Source organism: Dreissena polymorpha, chromosome 4, assembly GCF_020536995.1.
Source record: "Dreissena polymorpha isolate Duluth1 chromosome 4, UMN_Dpol_1.0, whole genome shotgun sequence".
NCBI classification, from domain to species: domain Eukaryota; kingdom Metazoa; phylum Mollusca; class Bivalvia; order Myida; family Dreissenidae; genus Dreissena; species Dreissena polymorpha.
Genome location: NC_068358.1, coordinates 144,589,409 through 144,616,566, shown reverse-complemented (window position 1 = coordinate 144,616,566; position 27,158 = coordinate 144,589,409). Strand labels below are relative to the sequence as shown.

The window sequence follows — 27,158 nt, the reverse complement described above, 5'->3', positions numbered from 1 at the left end:
CAGAATTTCAAAATTGAGGTCGTAATTATTATCAGATCAATTTCATGCAATTGCCCTACTTTGATTAAACAATTAGTGTGTTAATATGGCGATTATAATTAAGTCGTAAAGCATTACTATATCACATTTCTTTAAATTCATAATCTTTATATAACACTTTTTTGTTTATATTGTATGACTTTCATTATTAAAATAATCCAACCATCGTCATAGACATTTTATTTATTCATTAATGTGTCAGATTGATAATAAAGCCAATGTGTACCCTGATGGCACTTAAAATCGTATCATCTGGCAATAGAAACGTGTGTCATTAGCAAATGTATTATTTAGAGATTACTAGTTTATTGTATTTTGCCGTGGCGAAGTGGACATGGTGTCCGCCTGGTCAAGGTTTCGATCTCAAAAGTGGGAGCGTCATTTAGATCTTTCCAAATTTTAACGAGTATCGATTCTATTCAACAAACAAACCCGCGAACATTTAAATAGCCTAAAGCATCCGCCGCAATCACTCTAAAATAACTATGTCTAATGTAAATGTTATAAATGTACATTCGTGTATCGGACGATTAAACGCGTTCGCTATGCTCATGGGCAAGGCTTATCGTAACTCGATAAGCCAATTAAAATTAATGTCCGTGTATTAAACACATTTTTATTGTCAGATAGATATGCTAGTGCATTTTTTAAGACGTAAAGCTCATACAGTCGTACGGTCAGCGCTGCCATTTTTATCGTACGTATTATACATATGCTGAATATTTCAATAGTTTTTAAAGGAGACTGTGACGGCCCAAGTTCTATGTTTTTTTCAAAAAGAGTTTCGACGATACAAAAAGGACAGTACAAATATAACCAGCTGGTGGAGCACATAATAAAAAATATATGTTTTTTGAATAAGTGCTTAAACCACAATTTAATTAACATGCAGAATGTGATCATAAATGAACTTATTTTCATTACTATCACATCTGAAAAACATGGCCGACTAGGAGTGGAAACCTCGCCTTCTAGTATTGGGAATAAATACATCTCAATAAATCTGTTATAATGCCCCAAATGCTTTTTTTAAAAAGGGAATGTAATACAGTTTTTATGTTTCTTTTTTCTATGTTTGATTATAATGTTAATATAAAAAACTTGAAATGATTGAATAAAACTTAGCATACATACTAGTATTATGTTTGTTTAATAAATTAAGGTAACCATCGTCTAATTTTATACGGAAACGGTGACTTTTTAATAATATATATATATGTATATATATATTTCTTGTTTTATATTTAGGACAAGTTTCCACTGCACTGTTTGCAAAACATTTATTGCACAGAAGAAAAATAAACAGCAATCATTATAATGAAATCTTGCGAGAAATATTAAGAGAAACATGATACGATTTCGTATTCCAGACACGTTGTGAGTAAGACGATGATAGGCTGAAAACCAATTAAGTGCTAACGTTATTTGATACGTTTAATTTGTTTTAGTATTTAATTTGTTTCTGTAATGCCCCCAATGTCATTTGAGATGATGAGGGTTTAAGCAAACGCATACGGTATCAATCCGCCGTATTAACTTTGCATATATAATTAGTTTTAACATGTTTATTCGATCGCTCATTATAGATCAAAAGCTGATTCAACAAAGTTGAGGATATGTTTCCTCTTCAAAAATATAAAACACTTGAGATTGTACATTCAATAAAATATGATTATATAACAGAGGTGTTGTTGTTTTTGTAACGCTGATTTACACACATTTTACTACACACAACGGCTCAGACAAATTTGAGAGAACGTTTATTTCGATATGTCTGGTACATGGTTTACGTGGAATAGCGAAATATTATAGTTTACAGATACAGCAAACAATTGTGAGTTGGGTGTGTTCGTATAATGTTACTATTTGCAGAACTTTTCCATCGCAAAAATCGATAAGTTTCCTGTATAACGTAGATGTTTTTTAATTGTTCATTATCATGTTTAAAAATACGTTTAATACCAACGTGTTCATCGTTTAATGGTAGAAACGACCACTTAATTATTATACATATATCAACTATCTATGATATTAATCCTCACTTAAAAAGCATTTACTAGTTATTTTTTATAAATATTATTTTGTTTTACTGAAAAATAAATAAGAATGAGAACTAACCTTAATGTATTAATACAAATATAGCTATCCTCGCTATGTAAATGAAGTATTACTAGAATTAATTAATTACATTACACAAAATTAGCAATACTTTCATAAGAATTTTAAACAAGGTCTAATAAAAGATTAAGTACAAAAAAGTCACATAATTATTCGTTTTGAATGTTAAATTATTACGATAAGAAATGTTTTTTTTAAGCAGGCTCATTTTAATAAACATTTTTTTCGAACAGCTTGAATTAATCAAATGTAGATATCTCAAATAAAAAATCTCAGGTATTTATGTAGCCTTTAAAGTTATAGTAATTTTGTCAAATTTATGAGGATAACATCATACTGATTAACATTTTGATAATTGATCGTCGCTTGAAATGGGGGCATACCGTTTGCATTTACAACCAAGTTATCCAAAAATACTTTTGAAGAGGGAAGCTTTATTAAAGTCTATAACCGGAGAAACGTCTATAGTCTTCTAAGACTATCCCAACCAAAAAATACTTGGGCATTGTGGTTCATCTACACTAGCGGTAATTTTCCTCAAAGTTTGTAATTGTACGTCATCACGTTTGTGCTGCTCAGAGAGGCCACGTAAGATGTGTTTCATTTTATATCCAATAACGATGTTTGGTATACCCGATCCAAGGCCTGTATGCAATGGATAATTTATATCTTTATTATTTGACCTTCCTCCACCCAAGCCACACGAACCAAGTGCGATATTTTCATGTCAACACTTTCACGGCTATCAATAGACGGATGCAGTGGAGACAGTAAAATAACGATGGGCCTGTCAGCTGAAAGAAATGATAAAAACATATTTGGTGCCACAATAAACCGAATGGGATGTATCGTGAAGGGGCCACATATTCCTTGAATGAAACGAGGCATTGTACTAAATATATAATGCTTTAGAAAATATGGATTAAGCGTTGCTGTTTTATTCTTTAAGAAATTTCATTGTTTAATGTACAACATATACATCGGCAACATGTATCGTATCAGAAAATGAATAACATATGTAAGAATGGCAATTTGAATATATATTAATAACCTATTCAGTAAATAGTTATAGGGCTTTCTAATAACACACTCCAGTTTTACTCAGATTTACTACTAAAACACTATTAAAAACTTTTTTTAAGTTCTCGTACGTTATAATTGAACGAATGGATGTATTGTTAATAAATATTCAAACTATCACCACACAAAATATCTTTAACGTGAATTTATTTCCAACGGCATTATCACCTTATATGCATTTAACTAAGCATTTGTAACGTTTATGTGATTTGTACATACGATTTTACGTTCATATGATCCAGGCGATTTATTTATACCTCCAACCTTCCGAATATATTAAGTAAGATATATTGATTATATCAGTGTACAATGCTCAAAATATTAATTTGAAAGTGTTTGTTTTGTTAAGTGAGATACTTGTCTACAAAGTCTCACGGCTTGTAACCTCTTTGCTTATCTAATCAGTGAAAGTAGGTTCATAGACCTCCGCTATACGAAAGTTGTAACACACAATTAAAAATTTAACGATACGTCAATATCTATAGTGCGAAACAGTCTACCAGCTATGTAAAAGATTCACAGTGTTTTGTGTCGGTTTTAACATCAATGCAAACATTTCTGTTTGTTCTTTAATTGCATATGCATACCTATAAGCATTTTTGATATTTGTTTAATGAATGTAAATTGACATTCACTTATACTGTTTACTCGTATGTTTTACTGATAAAACGCAATTGTAAGATGTACCACATCTTATCATTTTACTGGTTACGTGACATCCTGGAGTGTGTGTTATTTATTTACCGGTACGCTAGTTCTCATGGACTTGTAAATCAAGCCGTCAATAAACCCCACAAGTGCAAAAGATTACATTAACGACAAGTTTTAATTGGAAAGAACCTGTCAACCACTGAATGTGCTTTTGTGCTTGATGACATTGGCTTATATGTACTAAAACCAATGTAAAAGACAGTATACATTGGTTTTGTATAATAGCATATACAATTGTATAGTGACGTTATTTGGATTACGCTGTTGTAACTCGGTCTAATTGGATGTTGACCACTTAGGCTTTTGTTTTTCTAAAAGCATTACATTGACTTATTTGAAATGAATTGCGTCACTTAATGAAAACACAACACGCTGCTTTTAATGCCAGCATAAGGTCATAAAACATCTTTGACAGTTTCATCGATATGGCATTAAGTTGTAAAAATTATTGGCACACGAACACACTTATAATTACAAACAATACATAAACTACAAATATTTGTAAGCGTTTAAAGTTTGTTTTTATTTAGGTTCAACATTAAAAATAGATCATCACAAGCAGTTCTTGATTGAATAGTTAACGTGTGTAAAAGTAATGTACAATGTTTATTTCCTTATGGTAATGATACTTTTACAACGTCCGTATGTGTTGAAGTTTACGTCAACGTATAGAAATCAATTTAGCATTTTGACTGCAAATAACAATTGTATGGTAGTATTTGGTTTTATTTGGGTTTAAGCACTTAAAAGTATATTTATAACATGGTTAAAATCAATACCAATTAGCTTTATAAAATGAAAATAAATTCAAATGTCCGCTTGTTGGCTGCAATACATGTACACATAGAACAAGCATTAAACCATCATAATATCACACTTACTATATATATATATATATATATATATATATATATATATATATATATATATATATATATATATATATATATATATATATATATAGTTATATAAGTAAAATGTAATCATCCATTGAATAAGACTCCTATATAAATATATATATATATATATATATATATATATATATATATATATATATATGGCAACAAACACCAGTGGTATTTTTCAATATGCGGATTTTCCTGGGGCTCTCCTTAGACGTTTGATTAGATACTCAATGTCCTCAATTTAAACTGGAATTAATGGATATTAACACTATTGATTATTCACTATTGATTATTCATAAGTATTGTATTGTTCCAATGATAAACGTTTAAGCACTATACAAGCCGGTTTCGTATGCCATGTCTGACTTGGATGTCTTCGATCACTTGGGTGACTCGGATCACCTCGGGTGTCTTGGGAAACTGAGGGTGTTTTGAGTGAGTTGTGTCAACTCGGGTGTCTTGAGTGACTTGGGTCACCTAGGGTGTCTTGATGTGGGTTACCTCATGTGTCTTGAGTGACTTGGGTGTCTTGGGCAACCTGGGTGACTCACACCCATATCAACGAGTCTGCAGTGTCTACTGTTTGCGTTATGCAAGGAGGACTATCGGTCAGTGTACACGCGATAATACGAAGCTTGAAAGCATCAGGCTGACCTAGGAGACCTGACACTTTCACTGATTTATATTTCCAAAGGAAACCTGTGACCCGGACTTATTTGTGAATCTCTGGGCTACCCAGCAAGCTATCTTTAATGCGCAAAGTGTCTTGGGTCACCTCCACTGAAGATGCATCCAAAGTTACAGAAATGTCCCTGGCTTAGGCTGACCTTAGAAACCAGAGCCGTGCACTGTCTAATATAACCAAAAGAGAAACCTGTGACCTGGATTAATGTATACGTCTCTAGGCTTCCCAGCAAGATATGGCTAACGCGCAAAGTTGTCTGGGTCACCTCCACCCAAAAGGCATCCAAAGTCACACAATTTGTCAACGGTATATGTTATCTTATTGCCGCAACGTATTAAACGTTGTGATGTGAACCGCAATCGAACGCCGACTTCCTTCTGCAAGAAGAGCAGCGCTTTATATTATGATAGTTTACGCAACCCACTTTTACAAGACATAACCCTACTATTTAATTTCATAAAAACATAACCCTACCGTTTCAAACAGTAATTGTAGTATATTGCTACTATATTAATATGTAATATATATTGTGCTTTTTATAACCGACTTGTATTATTAGATAATTTAGCTATGTAAATGAAAAAGAAAACAATGATAAATCCAAATGCACAAACAATTTGCGTAGAATTTAAGTTAATTAATTGCAAACGGGAAACGTACTTTCGTTTATATGTCAAAACTAGGAATGGACTCTTAGATTAGTGAACTAAAGGATAAAATACCGGCCAAAATTGTCACGAAAAAAGTTATTGGCGTTCTTGTTTAGCAATGGGACAAGATACACGTTTCCTTACAATTGTATGATTAATTACATTTATTATCGTGGTGTAAAAAAACGATAAATTTGATTTGCAACAAATGATGTCAACAATACTTGGCGAAGCATGATAGCGCAGTTGCTTAAAGCCATGTAATCTGTAATGTCTTTTCATGACTTCCAAGTTATGATTTCGACACCCGCCTCCGGTTTTCTTGTAACTGACTTTTTGCTAGTTTGATGATCTCCCATTAGGTATTATATTAAATTAAGCTTAATCACTATACTCGTACATTTTAATCAAAACATAAAATATGAAATGCTCTAGGAATACACCTATTCTTTGTTATAGCTTTTAAGTAAACGGATCTTTATTATAAATATTTAGAGTGTAAATAGGTTTATACTTATCATCTTTGTTTTCTTTCTCTGAATTATTGATTAATGTTGAAACAAATTTATTTATCTTGTCTAATTGTTGGTCTCCAAGCGACAGCTTCTATTAACTATATTTAAAAAAATTGTATTCGTAGACATTCCCGGTTAAAATATAGATCACGCATATTGTAATTTGGCACAGTTAAAAACCTTTTTTTTTGTTTCATTGCTCATACATATGCAGAAATTGTTACCATCACAGTTTAATGACAAATGTATAATTAATATAATCATGAACTGATATTAATGAATAATGAACTAATGTGATAATAGCATTGACATTATAGACAAGTTTGATATTATATATGAGCAATGCAAGTCCTTCATTATCAGTTAATTGTTAATTATTTGCTTATTTTAACTGCTCCTTTAAATTTTTTATCTTTTGCATTTTGGTGTAATGATGATTGATATAATAAATCATTTATATAAGTGTGTATGAATACAACGAAAACGCGAAATATAATGACGCCATTTTAATTATTTCTATTACGAAAATGCATGGATTGTGGTTTTGTTCGGCCATTTTCTTCTTATTACTTGCGTAATGAAGGCAGAACACATTCAAAGATTTTAAAACTATAATAAATAGCATCAGGTATGTGTTGAACACTTGTTGTGATTTGCTCGGCAAGAGCATCTTAACCAATCGCAAACGCTTGTGGTTAGGTTTTCCAAGGACCTTTACAAACAAATAGTTCTCTGTATTTTCTAAGCTTCGGTTATGTTTACTGTGTACAGTATTGAAGTATACTCCTAAGGAAAAGTTAATATTACACTTACACTGTCGTTAACTTATATTTTGATATATAAATATCTTCATTGAACGTGTCCGGGCATCGGACAAATTGGTCAACAATCTGTAAAATCAATAACTGTTAAATGAATGTTCAATAATTGTCACAAGTGATAGAGAATGGGTAATTTTAAGACACTTCTTAATGGTGTATGTACTTACTGCGTATTTATATAAATCAAAATGTTCCATGAAAGTCCAAATGCACAAACAATTTGCGTAGAATTTAAGTTAAATACTTGCAAACGGGAAACGTACTTTCGTTTATGTGTAAAAAAAGGAATGGACTCCAAGATTAATAAACTAAAGGATAAAATACCGCCCAAAATTGTCACGAAAAATCGAGAGATGTGATGCAACAGTCGTGCAACATTCATGAAAAAAATATATGTAAATGATGGTATATCTGCATACTGTTTATTTAGTCTTTATATTTGCATCCATACAAATAAAGGGGTCTGTGTAAAATGTATGAAACTTATCTAAAGAGAAGCAGATTTTCTCGGGGTTGTTATTTCATGTCTAAAACTGTTTTGAGATTTCTTTTATTGGCTCTGCGACTTCAAAGTCATCATTTTTTCAAAGTCATGTTTTGTCATTTGTGCACCCGATGTTTAAACTGGTTCCCAGGAATGCGGAATTAATTAAATGCCATACATGAATACAAACATCATTAGTATTTCGAAAGTACACGTTGTATGTTGACTGATTCCTATCACGTAGAAAGTAAGCCGCCGATCCCGCAAAATACCAATATTCTGCCCATGATATTTGAAATAACGAGCCTTTATTTGACAAATGTCGTCATGATTAGATAACAGTCGAGATCAGACCATATTATATTAGTATAAATTAAATAAGAAATTGGCGTTCTTGTTTAGCAATGAGACAAGATACACGTATTCTTACAATTGTATGATTAATTACATTTATTACCGTGGTGTAAAAAAACAATAAATTTCATTTGCAACAAATGATGTCAACAATAATTGGCGAAGCATGACAAATGAAAAGCAGTACATTGTATATGAAAGCATATGCATGATTAATACATTTTAAAGTAAAATAAATTTCAGAAGTAAGGTAAGCTGTTGCGGCCAAAGAGCCATAAAAGCAGACTTTTACTTAGGATCGTAGCACATGACATAGAAACACATCAATGGCTAACGACGAGTTATGTTACAACTGTGGTCTTTACTAATTATGTATGTTTATATGCACTTAGAATATGATATTCACACAAAACATGCCATGATTTTGTTAAGCAAGTTGAGAGTTTCAATGCGAAACGATTGTTGCATATAAACATGCATTATTGGAGAAGAAAATGTTATGTTATCAATGAACAACAACTATCTAAAAGACATCGTACATATACTTATGTTTATGGTATAGCTTTGTATGTCGCGTCTAGACTTCCCCATTCATTTTCCTGATACAAGTGGTTCGCTTATCGCAAAAGCAGTTTTCTGGCGGCTAATTAAATTCCACTAAATTATCATAATGTACAAAATCATTATTTATCTATCCAAGACTTGCCAATATGAAAATAAACTTAACATTATTAATAATATCCATGCCATACACAATCGCCAATTCGGTTACTATAAGCAATTTTTATATGAATTTGAATGGTATATACGAAATAAATAATCTATTGCCGTCACCTTCAATAAATAAATAAGAGATCTGTCTTGGTCTGATAACTCACGACCACGATGTACGTGTATTCATTTTATAAACAAATACAATACTGCTGTCGGGAGGTATGTAAATATTAATGATGGCATTGTATAAATGTTACAACATTCACCAAGAAACTGCTTCTGCTAGAATCAGAAAATACATAAACCTGCCAATTGTTTATGCAAGAAACCAATATGTAAATTCATAGGCGTTGAAGCTTAAATTAGACGATATATGTTTTGTTTCTTTTGCATTGACATATGACATGCATTTGCAGTTGTAATATCAGAAGAGATGTTGCTAATGACGTAAAACGTCAATTGTTTTCTGAATTAAACTATTTTTATATAAAGCATACATGCTGTGATTTAATGCTATTGGTTGGTGAATACACACTGTTTACTTGACTCGAATACTCCAGCGAAGGGAATATTAGTTAATAATAATTTTCGAGTAATTTAAAGTTGTTAAAACTCATTGAAGCATCGGCACCTTGAATGGCATGAGAGTAATGCAAAATTTATCAAATGTTCACAGCAGGGATAGCTGTGGTGTTTATTTCATGAAGAAATAAAGAAAACTACTGCAAGGTACAGTTAATCGACATACATTTTAATTAGTCTAAAGAATATGGTTTCTGACACTATAAAAAAACACATAATATGCATACAGTTCAAGAGGCCGTGTGATGTCCTGTTTTATAATTAATCCAGCAGCCGCAATGGCTTACATAAATTTGTTTTAATTCAGGATATTTAATGGGTAAATGGCACTCATCCTTGCAAAGTTTATCTTTGGGGGGGGGGGGGGGAGGGGGGAATATAAAGTCATGGCTACACTACAAGAAATCATGTCATATAGCATAGGACCCCATACGTCAATGAAGTCTATAACTTTATAACATGACCTTCGCTCCAGGAGTGAAATAAAGTAATGCTCAATTTTGTTTATTACACGGGTGTTATTACACTAGTTATATAACTGTGAAATGACGTCATTTTTTGACGAAATGACGTCATTATTTCAGCGAATTTCTGCAGGTAAACTCTTTTTGCAATGTGAACAAACGGTGAAAAGATTATATTAAAATTAAAATGTTGGTCATGTTATAAATAGAATCTTTGATTCGTGGTCATTTTGTATTGAATTTATTAAACTCGTCAAATAAATAAAGATAAAAAACTCGGCAAGCCTCGTTTTTATCTTTAGTTAGATGACTTGTTTAATAAATTCAATACAAAATGACCACTCATGCAAGATCCTATATTTGCAATCTGACAAGTTTACTGATATTTTTTTCAGGTTTGTCGTAATCGTGATTCCTCTGAAAACCCATATTCTTTTTAGTAGGATTAAAATTGCGTTTGTCATTCCACTGATCTGACCCATGTCAATAATATGCTGTCTACCGACGGATTATCCTAATCTAAACGTGATCCTAAAGCACTGTTTTATCCGTTTCTTGAATTTCAATACCTTATAGAGTTCGGATAGTCAGAGTTCCTCCTATACAGCTTTGTTGCAGCCACAGTCCAGGTAATATTTTACGAGTTTATCGGTACAAAACTGAACGCATGTAATGAAGAGCTTCATGCGCGCTTTCAGATGAGAAAAAAAAACAGATTGAAGAAGGAGAAACCTAAATCATCGTCTACAATTAAATAAATTAGTGGTGAAAATGCTTACTGCAAGTGTTCTTGTTGATATAATCTACTACGCTGCAACATAGATTTCACTGATGTATTTTCGACCAAACGATTTCAACCTTTATGGTCGTTCCGCGCTTTTAGCATTATTATTTCAAATATTTATTCAGCCGCGAATCCTTTTCTTTATAGTTTAGTCAGTCAGTACTTTAGACAAAACTTCAAAGCTTACCTCTTTTATTTACCTATTTTATCTCACCAACCGAATTCAATATCAAAGTGCATGCCATGATTCAAGTCAGGAATCCAGAATAATGTTCCGGAATGTTGGATCCGTCATCAGTGAGTCGACCATATGTCCACGAATGTTGATTGGAGGTTTAACATTAAAAAAAGAAAATTAAACTGACTCGACCGACAACAACGAACAATAGGAACATTGCGATAAAACAATGCAGCGGCCAACAAATATTCTACAAGGAAAAATTGTCATTAAAGATTTAAAGAAATAAAATAGAAAGAGAGCAAGTATGCATCGTGAGTTTGCCAATAATTGTTTTCTGAGTTGTTATATTGAATGATTTATTGGTAATAAAACTGGGAGAACAAATATCCACTTATGTTGTTCATAATGAGACATTTTCTGTTTGTTGATGTTGCAGTTCAAACGTAATTTCAAAATTGGTCAGTATGTATTGAGTTCGTATTTACTATCAGGTCAAGTTCATGTAATTGCTTAATTTTGATAAAAAAAAACTAGTGTTTCAATGTGGCGATTAGCATTTAGTCCATATGTATTATCATATAAAACTCTTTTTAATCATAATCTTTTTTATTATTCAATAAAATACATACATTGTATACATGTGTATGATCATAAAACAAAGCGATACCATGTAGCAGCAATAATGTTCAAACATGTTATACAAGATGTGCTAATATACTCTTTTTTGTTTTTGTGGTTTCCTTTTGATTAAAAAAGAGGTTTATGTGTATTATTTTATTTTGGTTGGTTGTAAGAAAATCAGAATAGTTATGAATAAGGATGAGTTGCACAAAGTGGGTAGAAAGCATACTGGACTTTTTTTATGAAAGTTTAATGTGTTTCCAGTTTTGTTCAAATATATAAAGTGTATCATTCTTTTGGGCAATTTCTTTTTCTATTTGAATCTTCAGTTTTAAATAATTGATGAAACAGTTCATTGTAGGTTTTTGTTTTCTGTAGTTCATGCTAAATATAAAATATTTCATAAATATAATTATGTAATTCACAGCGTTATTAACCTCTTGTATTTTTAGGTACTTACCCCTAAACTGATGTCTAAGACAGATAGTTTAACATTTAAGTGTTGTTTCTCTAGAAAGGTTGTCAATGGATTCCATAGAGATTGAATATGTTTACACTCCCAGAAAATGTGTTCTATTGTTTCAATATGTTCACTACACATTATCACATGGATTTGTGTGCTATCAGTAGTTGATTTATATGGCATTACAAATATTTGTTTCCAATTATAATCTTTTTTTTTCAAAAAGGTTTTGTCATTTAGTTTGAGCTTTAGAGATTTCGGAAGGGTTTTTAATTTGAAGTGTGTTAAATATTTTGTTCGTTTAGTTTTGTTTTGCAATTATGTTTTCTCCGAAAGTTTTTTGAGTACGTGTTATGTTATTTGTATTGGTTACAGTTCTAATATGTACGGGAATACTTTTGATCAATGTGTAGTACATCAGGAAATTACTTGTAGGTATTCCGAATATGTAGCATAAGTTATCAAAAGAATAGAAGTCGTTTATTCTGTAGTCGTACAGTACAATTGGTCTACATATTTTATGTTTCGTTCGAACCAATGTTTATAGAAAAACATTTTATTGTTAGTAGTTATGTCTTTATTGTTCCATAGAATGATTTTATTGTTTATTTTGGTTTCTAAATTATGAGTAACTTTACACCATGCTGATATAACATTTGATAGAAATATGCTTTTGGTTTAAATTTCATCTAAGATATTGTTGTCTATATTACATTCAAAAAGTAAGCAGTGACCATAAGAATTTTCTGGTAGAATAATTTTCATTTACTCGTATTGGTATTATCTAAATTACTTTTAACCCAACTGCATTTGATTGAATTCAGGAATGAATCTATATCCGTTAGTCTGATACCTCCATTTTCTACTGGTAGAATTAATTGAGTTCGCTTAGTTTTATCACGTTTACTGTCCCATATGAAATTAAATATTTCTGATTTTATATCTTCAGTATTATCATTTGGTGGGTTTTGGAGAACTGTTAGTGTATAAATTAATTAGTTTAGGGGGTGCAAACGTTTTCAACTCGGTGTTTTTTTCCGATTAGTGTAAGTTTACGATGCTGCCATGATTTTAAACATTTTTCAAATTTTTGTAATTAGGCAATATGCTGTTACGAATCGTTTCATTTTCATTGTTTGTAAAGGTTATTCCTGACGTTGTTGCTTCATCTGATGTCCAGTTGAATTCCATTTCTTTTTTAAGATGAATATTGCTTTGTTTAAATTTGCCTACTCGTAGCATTGTGTATTTACTTTTGTTTAATTTAAGACCCGATGCCATTCCAAAAAGGGTTAGCGATTCTAAAAGATTATTGAATGAGTCACTACTGTCATTTGAAAAATAAGTTGCATCGTCAGCAAATAGCAACTCTTTAATTTCTTCGTCAGGTTCTATCGATATTCCCTTCATATGTTTATTTGATTGGATATAGTGTGATAGATACTCGATGCATATAATAAATAGCGAGGATGAAAGAGGACATCCTTGTCTTACCCCTCGTTCGATATTAAAACTGTTTGAGAAAAAGCCATTGTTAATTATTATTATGTTAATATCGGTATAAAATAGTTTAATCCATTTAATTAGACTTTCACCGAAATTCATATTTTCTAAGCAAGAGAACATAAACGAATGGTCTAGTGAATCGAAAGCCTTTTCGAAGTCTGCAAAGAAAATGAGGCCAGAATTGCTTGACTGGTTGAAATAATTTATGCATTCTTGTATCAGACGTACGTTTGCACCAATGTAACGTCCTTTAATGAAACAGGATTGAGATCTTGAAATGATTGATGTTAATATTTTTTTAATTCTGTTTGATATTTTTGTTGCAATTTTATAATCATTGTTCAGTAAACTAATTTGGCGCCAGTTTGATAAGGATTCTCAGTTTTTTATTCAGGTTTTGGAATGAGTGATATTATACCTTGTTTTTGTAGCGCAGTTAAGTTTTCGTTATTAAATGAATAGTTAAGTGAATTAATCAAATGTATTTTAATATCATTCCAGAATATTCTATAAAATTCGATTGCGATGCCATCAGTTCCTGGACTTTTGTTATTTTGCATTTCTTTTAGTGCTAATCCACATTCATATTCATTAAGTTATCCGTCGCTCAGTAATTTTTCCTCTTGATTTAAAGCATGATGTGTACTTTTAAAAAGGGTGTTATTTTCAACATGTTTTCGTTTCGAAAAATGAACGTTGTTTTTCGAGTATTTAAGTTCTGTTTGTTATATCTTCACCATTGACTACAAATTTGTGTACAGTTTTTTTGTTCACTTCTACGTTTTTCGATGTTTGCGAAGTATTTTGTATTTTTGTCATTGTGCTCAACATGCTGTGCACGTGCTCGTAGTATTATTCCATTGAGATGTGTATGATAAATTCCTTCTTATACTTGTTTTTTATGTTATTTCATTTTCAATGGCTTCTGTATCGTCTGTGTTTGTTTCATGTAATTGTTTTTCAAGTGTTTCAATGATTTAGATGTTTTCAGTTTCGAGTTTGTGTGTTTGTTTTTGTTTTAAAGATGTGTATCTAATTGTTGTGTATATTTCCTTTAATTACTTCCCATAATTGCATAATCTTGATAAAATGCTTATTGTGTTCATATTGTATGACTTTACCTAAAAATAAAACAAACTTGTGTCATAGCAATTTTATTTATTCTTTATTGTGTCCGATTGATAATAAACGAGCGAAGTTGTACCCTTATGACCAGTAAAATTGTATTATCTGGATATAGAAACTATCATAAGCAAATGGGTAATTCAGTTATTACAAGTTTATTGAACGTTGTCGTGGCGACGTTGACATTTGTCCGCTTGGTCATGGTTTTGATCCCAAAAGTGGGAGCGTTATTTAGATCTTCCCAAATTTCACCGAATATTGTTTCTACTCATAAAGAGGTTCAATCTTAGTGTTATTAATCTACACTCGTGTATCGGACGATTAAACGCATTTGCTATGCTCATGGGCAAGGGTTATCGTAACTCGATAAGCCGACTAAAAAATGACCATGTGTTAAACGATCAGTCTTACGATCAGCACTAGCATTTTTTGTTGCACCCAATATACATGGACTGACAATTTTAAACATACTCAACGAAATTGCGACAACCTGATGTGTATGTATTAACTAAAGTGTTTCGACGATATAAAAAGAGACAGTACACTTATAACCAGCTGGTAGAGCACTTAATAAATAAAGTGCGTTTTGAATTAGATAGCTCATTAACCACCATTTCATTGAGATGCAGAATGTGATCATGAATACATAAATGTTTATTATTATTATAAAGTGGCCGACTAGGAATAGCATCTCGCCTTCTTTTATTTGCCATGAAAACAGCTCAAGCAACCTTTAAAATAATGCCCCATTAGGGCCTTTTAAACGGAAATGAAATGCAGCTTGTATGTAGTTTTGTAATAAGTGATTATTTGTAAATATTTAAACCTTGTTATCAACAAAACGTAGTATAATAGTAGTTTTTGTGTTTAATAAACACTGATAACGAATGCCTGCTTTTATATGGAAACGATGTCATTTTAATAATTCATCAATTCATTGTTTTATAGTTATGAACATGTTTCCACTAAACTGTTTCTAAAACATGTATTGCTCTCATGACAAGTAAAGATAAATCATTATCATGACATTTTATTTTCCTGCGATACATTTCAACAGTTCCTTGATACAATTTCGTATTCAACACACGTCGTGCATATGACGATGATAGGCGGAAAAACAATTTAATGCTAAGGATATTTGAAACGTTTAATGGTAATTGTTTGTATTTGATTGGTGTCTGTTATGCCCCTAACGTCATCTGAGATGACGAGATTTTACGCAAACGCATATAGGAACAATCTATCGTATTAACTTTGCATATATAATTAGTTTCAATATGTTTATTCGATCGCTTATTATAGATCGGAAGCTTCAACACTGTTTAGGATATGTTGCCCCCTGATAACTATTGAAAGAGATTTAACACTTGTAAAGTCAATAAAAATGATTAGATCACAGATGTGTCGTTGTTTGTCAAACGCGGATTTACAATACATTTTATTACACAACGGCTAAGGCAACTTTGAGAGAAAATTTCTTTTCGATATGTCCTTTTGATTGATTTGATTAATTATTTCGAACAGCGAAACATTAGTGTTTTAAGATGCGGTAAACAATAATAAGTGTTGTGTTTTCGTTCAAAGCCATTATTTTCAGAGCGATTTCATCGCAATTATCGATAATCGCAACAACCCCATTTAGAGTTTAACAAATTCTGTCCAATAAACAAATACATTAGAATTATGAACAATCATATAGTTTGTTTCGTTGCCATTATTTAAACCATAGTTTGGATTGGTTAACTATCTCTGTCCAAAACGACCTTACGAATGTTAGAAATATGCTGGCACTTTATTGTAATTTTGAAGGCAGAACTACTCTCTGCGAAATAAATTGTCCATCAACATGTCTCCAAACGCATTGAATCCAACATGTATTTACAGTCCGGAACGGAAATGCATACATATCGTGAGTGACATTATGATATTTATAAATGTATTATTCGTGTATCTTGTAATGTCCGAAACATGTACACAAGCAAACAAAGTGACACTTCCACATAACAATCCTTACGAGAAACTAACCCAAACTTGTGTTAACCGTTTGCTATTGAATAACATCAGATGCCATTTGAAACAGAAAATGCAAATCATTAATATACGCGACATAATAAGCGTCGCTCCATGATCGTGTTTGGTTAATGGGTATAAAATCAATATTTAACGATACTATTATTAAGAGTGCTAATGTTAATTATGTAAGATTATCCAATTGAACATTTTTTTGTTGACCAACAAATGTATTACCCAGTGGATAACACGATACCTAACAGACTCTAACAAATTGTATAGGACCATATGGCCTAACGAATATACATGTAAAGATGTAAAGAATGCGGTTTATGAAATTTAAAGGTGAAGAAAAACACAGAATATTGATAAACAGTAACATGCTAAAATGTAGACATTTATCAGTTTCATGTATGCAGTAGGTTAATGGGTTCATGATCAAGTTATAAAAGTGTACAATGCCAACGCGTTGAACGTTTTATGGGAGAAACAACAACTAAATTAGTATACATATATCAAGTATCTATGATGTAAATCCTTACTTAAATAACATTTAGTTATTTTTCATTAATATATCAACTGAATTATTAAAAGGAATGAAAACTAACCAATATGTAACATTACAAAGATAGGAAGCTATTCCTGCTATGTCAATGATGTATTAATAGGATATGTAAATTGCATTAAAAGGGCATTACACAAAATAACCAATACATTTATATAATTTTTATGAACATGTTTTTTTTCAAACAGCTTGAATGATTCGAATGTGGATATTTCTTATATTATTTATCTCAGATATCCACATGACCTTAAGAGTGATAGTTATTTTACAATTTAAAACAAAATCAAAATATTCAGTTACTGGTTTACATTTTGATAATTAATCATCGGTTGGAATTGGGGCATACCGATTGCATTTACAACAAGTTACCCAATAAGAATTCTTATGCGGTAAGCTTTATTAAAGACCATAACAGCAGAAGCGTCTATAGTCTATCCCAACCATAAAATATTCGTATACATCTACAATAGCGGTAATTTCCTAAAAATACGTGATGGTGCGTCATCACGCGGGTGCTGCTCAGAGAAGCAACGTTATTTAATATTGCATAACATATTTGCTATGAAATGTGTTTTAATTTATATACAATAACGATGCATGGTTTACCAGATCTAATTCTTGACTTACAGGCATAGTTAAGACCTTCATTATTTTTCCTTTCCTCCTCCACTCTCCACATATCAAGTTTATTGTTTTCTTTTGAACATTATCAGCAGCAATCAGTAGACAGATGCAGAGCTACACTGAATGGAATGACTCGTGGAGGGATACATTCCTTAAACGAAACGAGGCATTCAATAAATGTATAATTCTGTACAAATAAAGAGCAAGCGTTGATGTTTTTGTTCTTTAAGTTATTTCATTGTGTAATGTACATACGTCAACAACATGTATTGTATCATGAAATGCATAACGTATATAATAGTCCAATATGAATGGCTATTAATTACTTATCGAGTCAATATTATCCTTCTAATAAAACAATCCAATTTTACTCAGATTAACGACTCAGATACTGATAAAAGTTTTGGTAAGTTCTCGTATGTTATAATTGAACAGATAGATGTTTGTTAAAAACATATTCCAAACTATCACCACAAACGGTATCTTTTATGTAAATCTAACGGCATTTACCAATTGTTCTCATTTAACCAAGCATAGCGATCAGTAATACGTGTGTCACTTATGTCATCTGATGTTTGCCGCAATACAATTAAAAGTCATATAAAACTATTAACTTATTACTCCGTTTATTCGTAAGCGGTTGTCTCTGTTATACAACGAAATAATGCCAATCCTGGTTGAATCCCAGTATACCCATTATACCGTTGACCCCCTCGAAAGCAACAACAAACGACGGCAGTCTTCACATCTGACAGCTAAAGCATTTTACGACTCAAACGTCCATATTATTTTTACTTTATTCTTACAAAGCATATTACGTCACATTGCATACCGATATACGATCGTAAAAGAAATATTTTTACACTGTCTACATTTTCGAACACCTGTTTTTGTCTCTAAATTCTAGGACACCTGTATCATTTGAATATATTTTTTTTATCTAAAAAGTGATAATATCCGTGTCCAACGCTCACAATATTAACTTCAAAGTTTATGTTTTGTTAAATTAAATTATTGTCTTCAAAGTTCTAAAAAAATTATTCATCCAAGACGCACTGAATTTCTGTACCACATGCGTCTGTGTTTTTATGCTCAAAAAGTGCTTAATTAAATAATGTGGATGGTAATAATTGATTATACGAAAAAAATGTATTTTGAAACATTTTTCTGCGAAAATGCAATTACATTTAGTTGTGTTTATTGAGAAAAGTAATACGTTGTGTTTTTTGTTGTTGTCCTGTACTCATTTAATGTAACATTTAAACATACTTAATAAATCAACTCAACCTGATCTGTTGAGTCCTATTGATGTATTTTAACACATATGTTTGCATTTAAAAGTCATTAAACATTAAGATTAGTTTGGCATATGGACTGACTTATAACTGGACAGTATTCTTAGGTATATAGATGTAAAATAAAATAAATTAATATACATGTATTAACAATGGTGATCTTGATCATTATTTTATTACTTTTCATGTTTGGAAATAAATACCATCGTAGGTTACATTCAACTTTGTGAACAACGCAAGAATGTTTACGACGCCAACAAATAGTCATCTTCACTAGAGGTAAGGATATTACACAGAGTCACGATATTCTACTCGATACGTACTTCGCTTTGAGATGTAAATATTGACTCACGCGAGTCAAGCCTGTCTTAATGACTTTGACAAAATAAAACAAGTACATGCAAAGAAATGAAATATTTGCTAAGTAGTCATAAATTTATGATCTTTAATGTAATCGAACCTTGCAATAATATCCATGCAACAAATGACATTGTGTCCGTGGTGTCAAAATCCACCGATTTATGAATACATGACAGTTATGCAATCAATATATATATATATATATATATATATATATATATATATATATATATATATATATATATATATATATATATATATATATATATATATATATATATATATGTATCTATTTAATGCATAAATTGGTGTACTTGTATGTATAAATAAACCTTAGGATATTGACACTTATATTAGAATATTAGTTGCATATTCGATATACGACCCATATTTACGTTATTTGAATGCTGGGTAAGCTAATTAAATGTAAACGTTACATTATTTAGTCGGGATAGTCCTTTACAGGTTACATTTGCGTTTGATAAGGCTTCCGATTGTGTGTAATTATGGTGTACAATTTCAGATATCAAAGGACTGAACAAAATGAAATTAAAGGATGTTCTTGTCTCTCGATGTTCGTAAATAGTCTGAATCAATATGCGTCACACCGGAACTAGCTATGCAAAAGTTTATGGAGTATGTTCTCAGTATGGAATAGAATATTAAAATAACTTACATATAACTTACATGTAAGTGAATGATGTGTTATACAATATGTTTTAAATATCGTGTTATATTAAAGTTTAACAAAAAACGCTTTATTTTGAATGAATATACTACAACTCATGTAAATTTTCGGGATTCGATAATTTTAGATTTACAAGATCACATTCAGTACCACCAAATTACATGCACATGTCAAGTTATTAAGAGATTTGTACATTACATCCGGTTAGTGCCATATTAAAGGTCGCTTGTCCACCTTTGAGTTAACCACATTAAATCAAAGCGAAAATTTAAAACAACATGTTACAGTTTAAGACGACACTCTACATTTAAAATTGTGATCGTCGCATTTTCGCGCTAATATTTGCAAAGTTGCATGGAACATTGAATGTCTTCTAAACGTTTGTCTTCAATTTTTAAATGTCGATGTCATGCGTCGATTTGATTGTCGTGTGTCCACTGAATACGAATAAAGGCGACAAAAAAGCGACGCTTGATATGACACGCCGTACTTTAAACAACAAGTGGAATGAATTATCTTTTACGTTAATGTTTACATTGATATTTATAAACTCGTTTTAATTAAATGTTATTGTAAATAACATTCAAATAGTTTTTCCAATAGACAAACGACAAAAAACATTAAACAAATAATGTTTGTGAAATAAAGTTAATGCTTACAGAGAGTGCACATTAAAATTATCAACAATCGTTCGTTACATCCATACATTCAACAAATAGTAAAACACAGCAATCTTTGAGTTCAATAGTACGTTTAATTTACAGTAGTTATTTTGGTAAAACAAAAAAAAAACAACATTAAATAAAACCTTCATATGAAATAAAGCTTAAGTAACATTTCTGCATTCTTTAACCGACCATTGCCACAGCATTTGTTATAGTTGATACCATATGGATTACCGAATTAACCCCATCTGACCAACTCTGTTCAGTTCATTAAAATTCAATGACTTTAATGAAGCGACACAATAAGTAGTAAACACTTTAAATATCATATGCATATATATTGAGAGCTCTCTTTGAGACATATGTTCAACACCTTTCGGTCCTATGTTGTTTACCATGTTATATAATTACAAAAACAATTGTTGTAATGGTATACGTACGATGAAATAATTCCTTTGTATGGTAAATCTATACGTTGCTATATAATTAGGAGCAACATTAGAATGTTCAAAGTTTTACGGAGCAAACTGACACGAGTCAATTTGTAAGGTACAAGGTATATCATTATCTAAGTGAGATGAAGAACTTATGCGCGTATACTGATTTTGACTTTAAAAAACTGTCTGCGATTAAAATACCATTCGTAGTTGTTCGGTATGAAAATTTTATACTCGTTCTCGACTCATTTTACCAGGTAAACTAATTGAGTTAACAGACAATTTGGAACATTCTGAATTTTTGATGCACAAACAATGAAGGGATACGGAATGTCATTGGACAAAGTTGGAAACTGATTTCGAAATGCATTTTAATAGATTTGATATAGAATTCTCATTATCGTTATTAAACTCTGAACATGTAACATAACGAACGCAAATCATAAATTCAAAAGTCGTAATTATGAGCTTAATTTGTTTAATTAAAATCCTAAAAGACAAAAAAGTCAAGAATGCATTCTGAACTAAGGCGTACAGCGCTTTTGTGGTAATAGACAGGAAATAAAAGCAAATATGTTAAGATCTTTACGAGAAGCCCTTTTTTCAAAATCCATTAGCTTGTGTGAAAAAAATATTCGGCGATTTATTTAAACGGGAGTATTGTTAACTGCGATTTATTTAAACGGGAGTATTGTTAACTATTCTATCCAAATATGTAGCCCACTATACATAGATCGCATGATAAAGCAAGATTGTTCCTGGTATTAAATGTTGATATTTTAGTACATATCTATGAAACAATTGAATTGGTCCCATACTTGGTAAGCCATGTGACGTCAATAAATATATGTTTGTATGACGATCCAGCATTTGAAAATTAGATATTCTACCACTTGACGTTTGCAGGGATTGGTCTGCCATATGTTTTATTATAAAAAGTTTGACATTGGTCAGTTTCTGATATATATGTATTTAGAATGTTTAAACGGCTTTTTACCGATTATCTTGTCCAAAAAAGTGAAAGCAGGTTTATAGACCGCCGCTATAGTAAACAAATTGGTACACACAAGTGCAATTTTAATGTAACGTCAATATCATTAGTGATCATAGCACGAACAGGTCTATACGCTATATAACTATACACAGTATTTTGTTACATATTTAGCATCAATCAAAGATATCGACTTTTTTTTTCTTCAATTGCATTTGTATACATATCTGATAATTTTTGTTATAAATGTAAATTGAAATTTAATTGATTTATATACATGTAAACACGTATGATATACTGTATTGATGCAACGCATCTGTAAGTTGCACCACACCTTCTCATTTAACTGGTTTACAGGACATATAGGATTGTGTTTTATTATGCCACTACTGCACATTAACGCTGGAGAAGCTGACATGATATTTTAAAGTGTTATCGGATACCTCATCCGATAACACTTTTAAGCTTCGCCCATAAATATCATTTTTTAACTCCGCCCACATTTGGGTTCATCATTATTTTGTGCAGCGTTCGATGTTTGCTTAGTCCCGCCCATACTGATAACTACTTTTTTGTAGGCGTTGAATGTCGCTTACGTCGTTAAAATGTAAACAAACTGAACAATTCATAGTGTATTCAGAAAATTCATAAAAAGTAAGTTATAATAAACCTTATATCATTTAATAAGTTTATAAAAAATGGAAAGCATGATAGAAATGAGCATTCATGTACGGGGAAAAATAAAATTGTTTGCCTCACTTGCTTCACTAAATAGAACACAAATTATACAGCATAATAAGAAACATTTACCTTAACAAAAATAAACTTCATACGTTTTAATAAAAAAAAATGGTGTAATCCAGATTTGATCAAAAGAAGAATTCAGGACAACTTATACTGGAATGATGCAAATGCTTTCCTTTTTTGTGTCGCTCTTAAAATAGCAAGGGAAAAAAGTGAATATCATACACAATAAATGAATGTCAACAAAGAAAAATTCTAAATAATAAAGATGCTTTCTTCGTCAATACCTGCATGAATAATTCAATTTTTAAGAAAAATTCTAAATAATAAATATTTTTTCTTAGTCATTATCTGACATATCTAATAATACATGAACTATTTAATTTTTTAAGTGACTGAAATCAAAATTTTACATAAAACTTGTTCTGTCTCCACATCTTTAACAAAACAGAAAATGTGTGTGTACACTGGTAGTCTGGTAGTCTTATTAATCTGAAAATGAAATAACAAAACCTTTATAAAAACATAATTAAACACTCATTGCACAACTTCTTTTTAAATAAAAATCTATATCTATAAATTACTATGAGACTATTTATTTGAATTAAGATCTATAACATTCAAAGATAAAACATAAAAAAATTCTAATTAATAAATTTGTTGAAAAAGGTTTTAGGCCTACCTTTCAAAAAAGGTAATTAGATGGGTTGATTTGAAGCTGTGCCGGAATGCAGAGGGGATATATCTTGAATTCTTTGAGAGGCAGAGAAAGACTGCGACCGGTTAAACTGATAAAGCTAGAACTGTATCGCCCAGAACTTGGGAGAATGATCATGACCCATCGAAATGTGCAGTTGCAAATTTATGCAGTTAAAATAAAAATAAAAATATATAACAACTCCAACATGAGACAAAATAGAGATTTTTAAAATAACATTTGTATAGCACAACTTGAACAAATTACAATTTAGACAGGCACACGATATCATGATAAAAAAAGATAATATAGGCATATACAATGGCCATAAACAACTTTACATAATAAAAAAAAGAATTTATTTAAACTGAAAACATTTTTATAATAGAAATTGGGCTTTTTCCTCATTAGCGAATGGCTAGCTGTTTTTGCACAAATTTGAAGAAATCGCGATGAAAATGTTCAAATTTTAAAAAAGTCAGCGACTATATTTTTTACATTTTTATACAGTTAGCGACTCATATTTTGGTCACAATTTTGACAAGTTTGAGACTCATATTTTTACAAATTTAAACAATGCGCAACTACCTTTTTGTGCAACTTATTTTTCCACAATTTTCAAGATTGCGCGGCTCATTTTTCACAATTTTCAACACTGCGCGACTCATTTTTGACAATTTTTAACATTGCGCGACTATTTTTTCACAATTTTCAATAGTTTGCGACTTATATTTTCAGAATTTTAAAACAATGCGCGACTCATTTTTTCACAATGTGAATGTTGAATAGTCACCAACCATTTTTCACAATTGTGAAAAGTGCGCGACTCATTTTTTCACTATATGAAAAGTGTGCGACTATTATTTTCACAAAAAAGGGGGCCGAGGTTGCTGCACAATGATGAAAAAAGCCCACTGCCAGACATTTTATTCAAAAATAGCCTCATGGCTTATCGGAGCTAAATAACCCATTCTACTTTCAACAAGCATACATACCAATGACAGTATGATTACTGGCACTGACCGTAGGTACATCATCATGAAAATGGATGTCAAAATAGCACAAATAATGAAACATGTGTAGTGTGCATGTATAACGATGAAACTTACCAACCACTCTACAAGGAAACATATGGTGCAGACTATCTGGGATTCAGGATGTTCTCCCACTGATATCATGCAGAATATTGGTCACATGAACGTACACACCATCATTAATCTCAGCAATATATATCTCCGACTCCAAACAAACAGCTTGCAAAATCGCTGAATATTGCACAAAAGCAGCTTCCTTACAAAGTTCCAGCAACTCGAAATCCACAAGCAGTCGCGTTCCCCACCTACTTTGACTTCGCAGCGTTGGCCTGTTTTTCGGGGAAACCGTTATTATCTCACAACGAAACGTATACTACGGAGATGGACAAGTTGAAAAATAAATCACTTTCATCACTCCCAATGTGCACACTACGTTAAAATACCGTTCAAATTGGTTATTGTCTTTATTGTTTGAAATTTTTGCTCTACACATTCGCTTTGAAAATAGCGGTTGGCGTGTACTTGGAAGTACATTTTTGGTATTGTGTTTGTAGTGCATAAATTATAATTTGAAGTATCGATTTCTCGCTTCAATTGTTTTATTTTGTTAAATTATGTGTATTTTTTTATGTGTATATATGCATTGACGCTAGCGGATGTAACCAGGCTGCTACTAATTTGCATATTTTACAACCGTACAACAATGAAATTAAGCGGTTGTTTGTTTTTGTTTGTTTTATTAACATTCTTATTTACTTTAAATGTGGCATTATAAATATAATAATGTATATGGTTGGTCTCGCCTTTTCCTACGCCATATCAGACTCGCCTTATATCACATGATATCAAAAGTCACCAACCATATGTTCTCTTTATATGTACCGGTACGATATTTATCATAGACTTGCAAATCAAACTGTCAATAAACCATGAAATAGTCTAATTGGACAGAGTCTGTCAACCACTGATGTATATTTCACTAGACCACATCGCCTTACTATAAACCCATGCTAAAGACAGGATATAATGGGATTGTACAATGGAACATAACATTTAATCAACTCGGCACATAACCACATGACGTTATTCAGATTAAGCTGTTGTCATGCGGTCTAATTGGACAAAAAAGGTTGATGACTTAGATGATCTTGTTTTTCTAGAAGCATTAACTTATTTGAACTTAACTGCGCCACCTTATGACGGAAAACATACGTTGCTATTCATGCCAGCATAAGATCATAAAACATTTTTGACAGTTCTATAGATATGACATCAGATTTACTCGATTATTTGCAGGTGAAGGTACTTATAATTTCAAATAGTACATATACTACAAATATTGTCATTTGGTAAAGTATGCTTGTATATGTTTTACATGAAAATATCATCATAAACATTTCTTAATTGAATGGCTAACGTGTTTAAAACTAATGCGCTATCCTTTGATTATGATAATTGGTAAGTTTACAATAACGCGTACGCATTTTTGGGAGTAAATTTCAATGTATCGTTTGTTGTAGTAAACTTCAACTTAATGAAATCAATTCAGCTTTTTAGTTGGCTTGGACAGCAAAATGCTTCATGTTGGTCGTTTTTTTTTGTTTGGTTAAAGCAATTATAAGTATATATATATATATATATATATATATATATATATATATATATATATATATATATATTTATATATATATATATATATATATATATTTATTTATATATATATATATATATATATATATATATATATATATATATATATGATTACACATTTTTATTATCAGCAACTATACACAAATTCATAAATTGAAAGGAAATGTATGTTTGGCTTGTTGGCTTGCAGTACATGTACAAATACAGGAATATTTCGGCTAGTCGTCGTTATATAAATACAACGTAAAATCTCCAAAAATCGCCGCCCCAAAACCAGTATTTTTGTAATCACGCGCCGTTAGTGCAGAATGCATGTGTCCCCTCTTCGTCTGCTCCGAGGTTGCAAATAGTGATGTGTCAATACATGTATCCCTTGTTTGGTGTCATAAACCAGGGGCCCGGGTAAATGTCATTGCGTTAATTGTTTTGTTGTTCTTTTCCGTGATTGCACTGTCGGTGTTTTGATTGAGGACAGGCTATTCTTTTAATTTAAATTGATCGCTTTAATTCAAAGCTAACTGCCTATTAAAACAATTTTGAGTAAATATACGCGTGAAAACATTCATTTGATTGAAAATATTTTTGTTCTCTAAATA

The 27,158-nt window shown here is 31.3% G+C and overlaps 1 long non-coding RNA gene across 1 annotated transcript; it reads right to left on the bottom strand.

Annotated features, from left to right (window-relative positions):
* Positions 1-1,784: 1,784 nt before the first annotated feature.
* Positions 1,785-3,625, bottom strand: LOC127877267 (uncharacterized). Its single transcript, XR_008048333.1, has 2 exons — positions 3,457-3,625; positions 1,785-2,951 (listed from the first exon to the last, which is right to left on the bottom strand). It is a non-coding gene; the product is annotated as an uncharacterized LOC127877267 (long non-coding RNA).
* Positions 3,626-27,158: the final 23,533 nt, after the last annotated feature.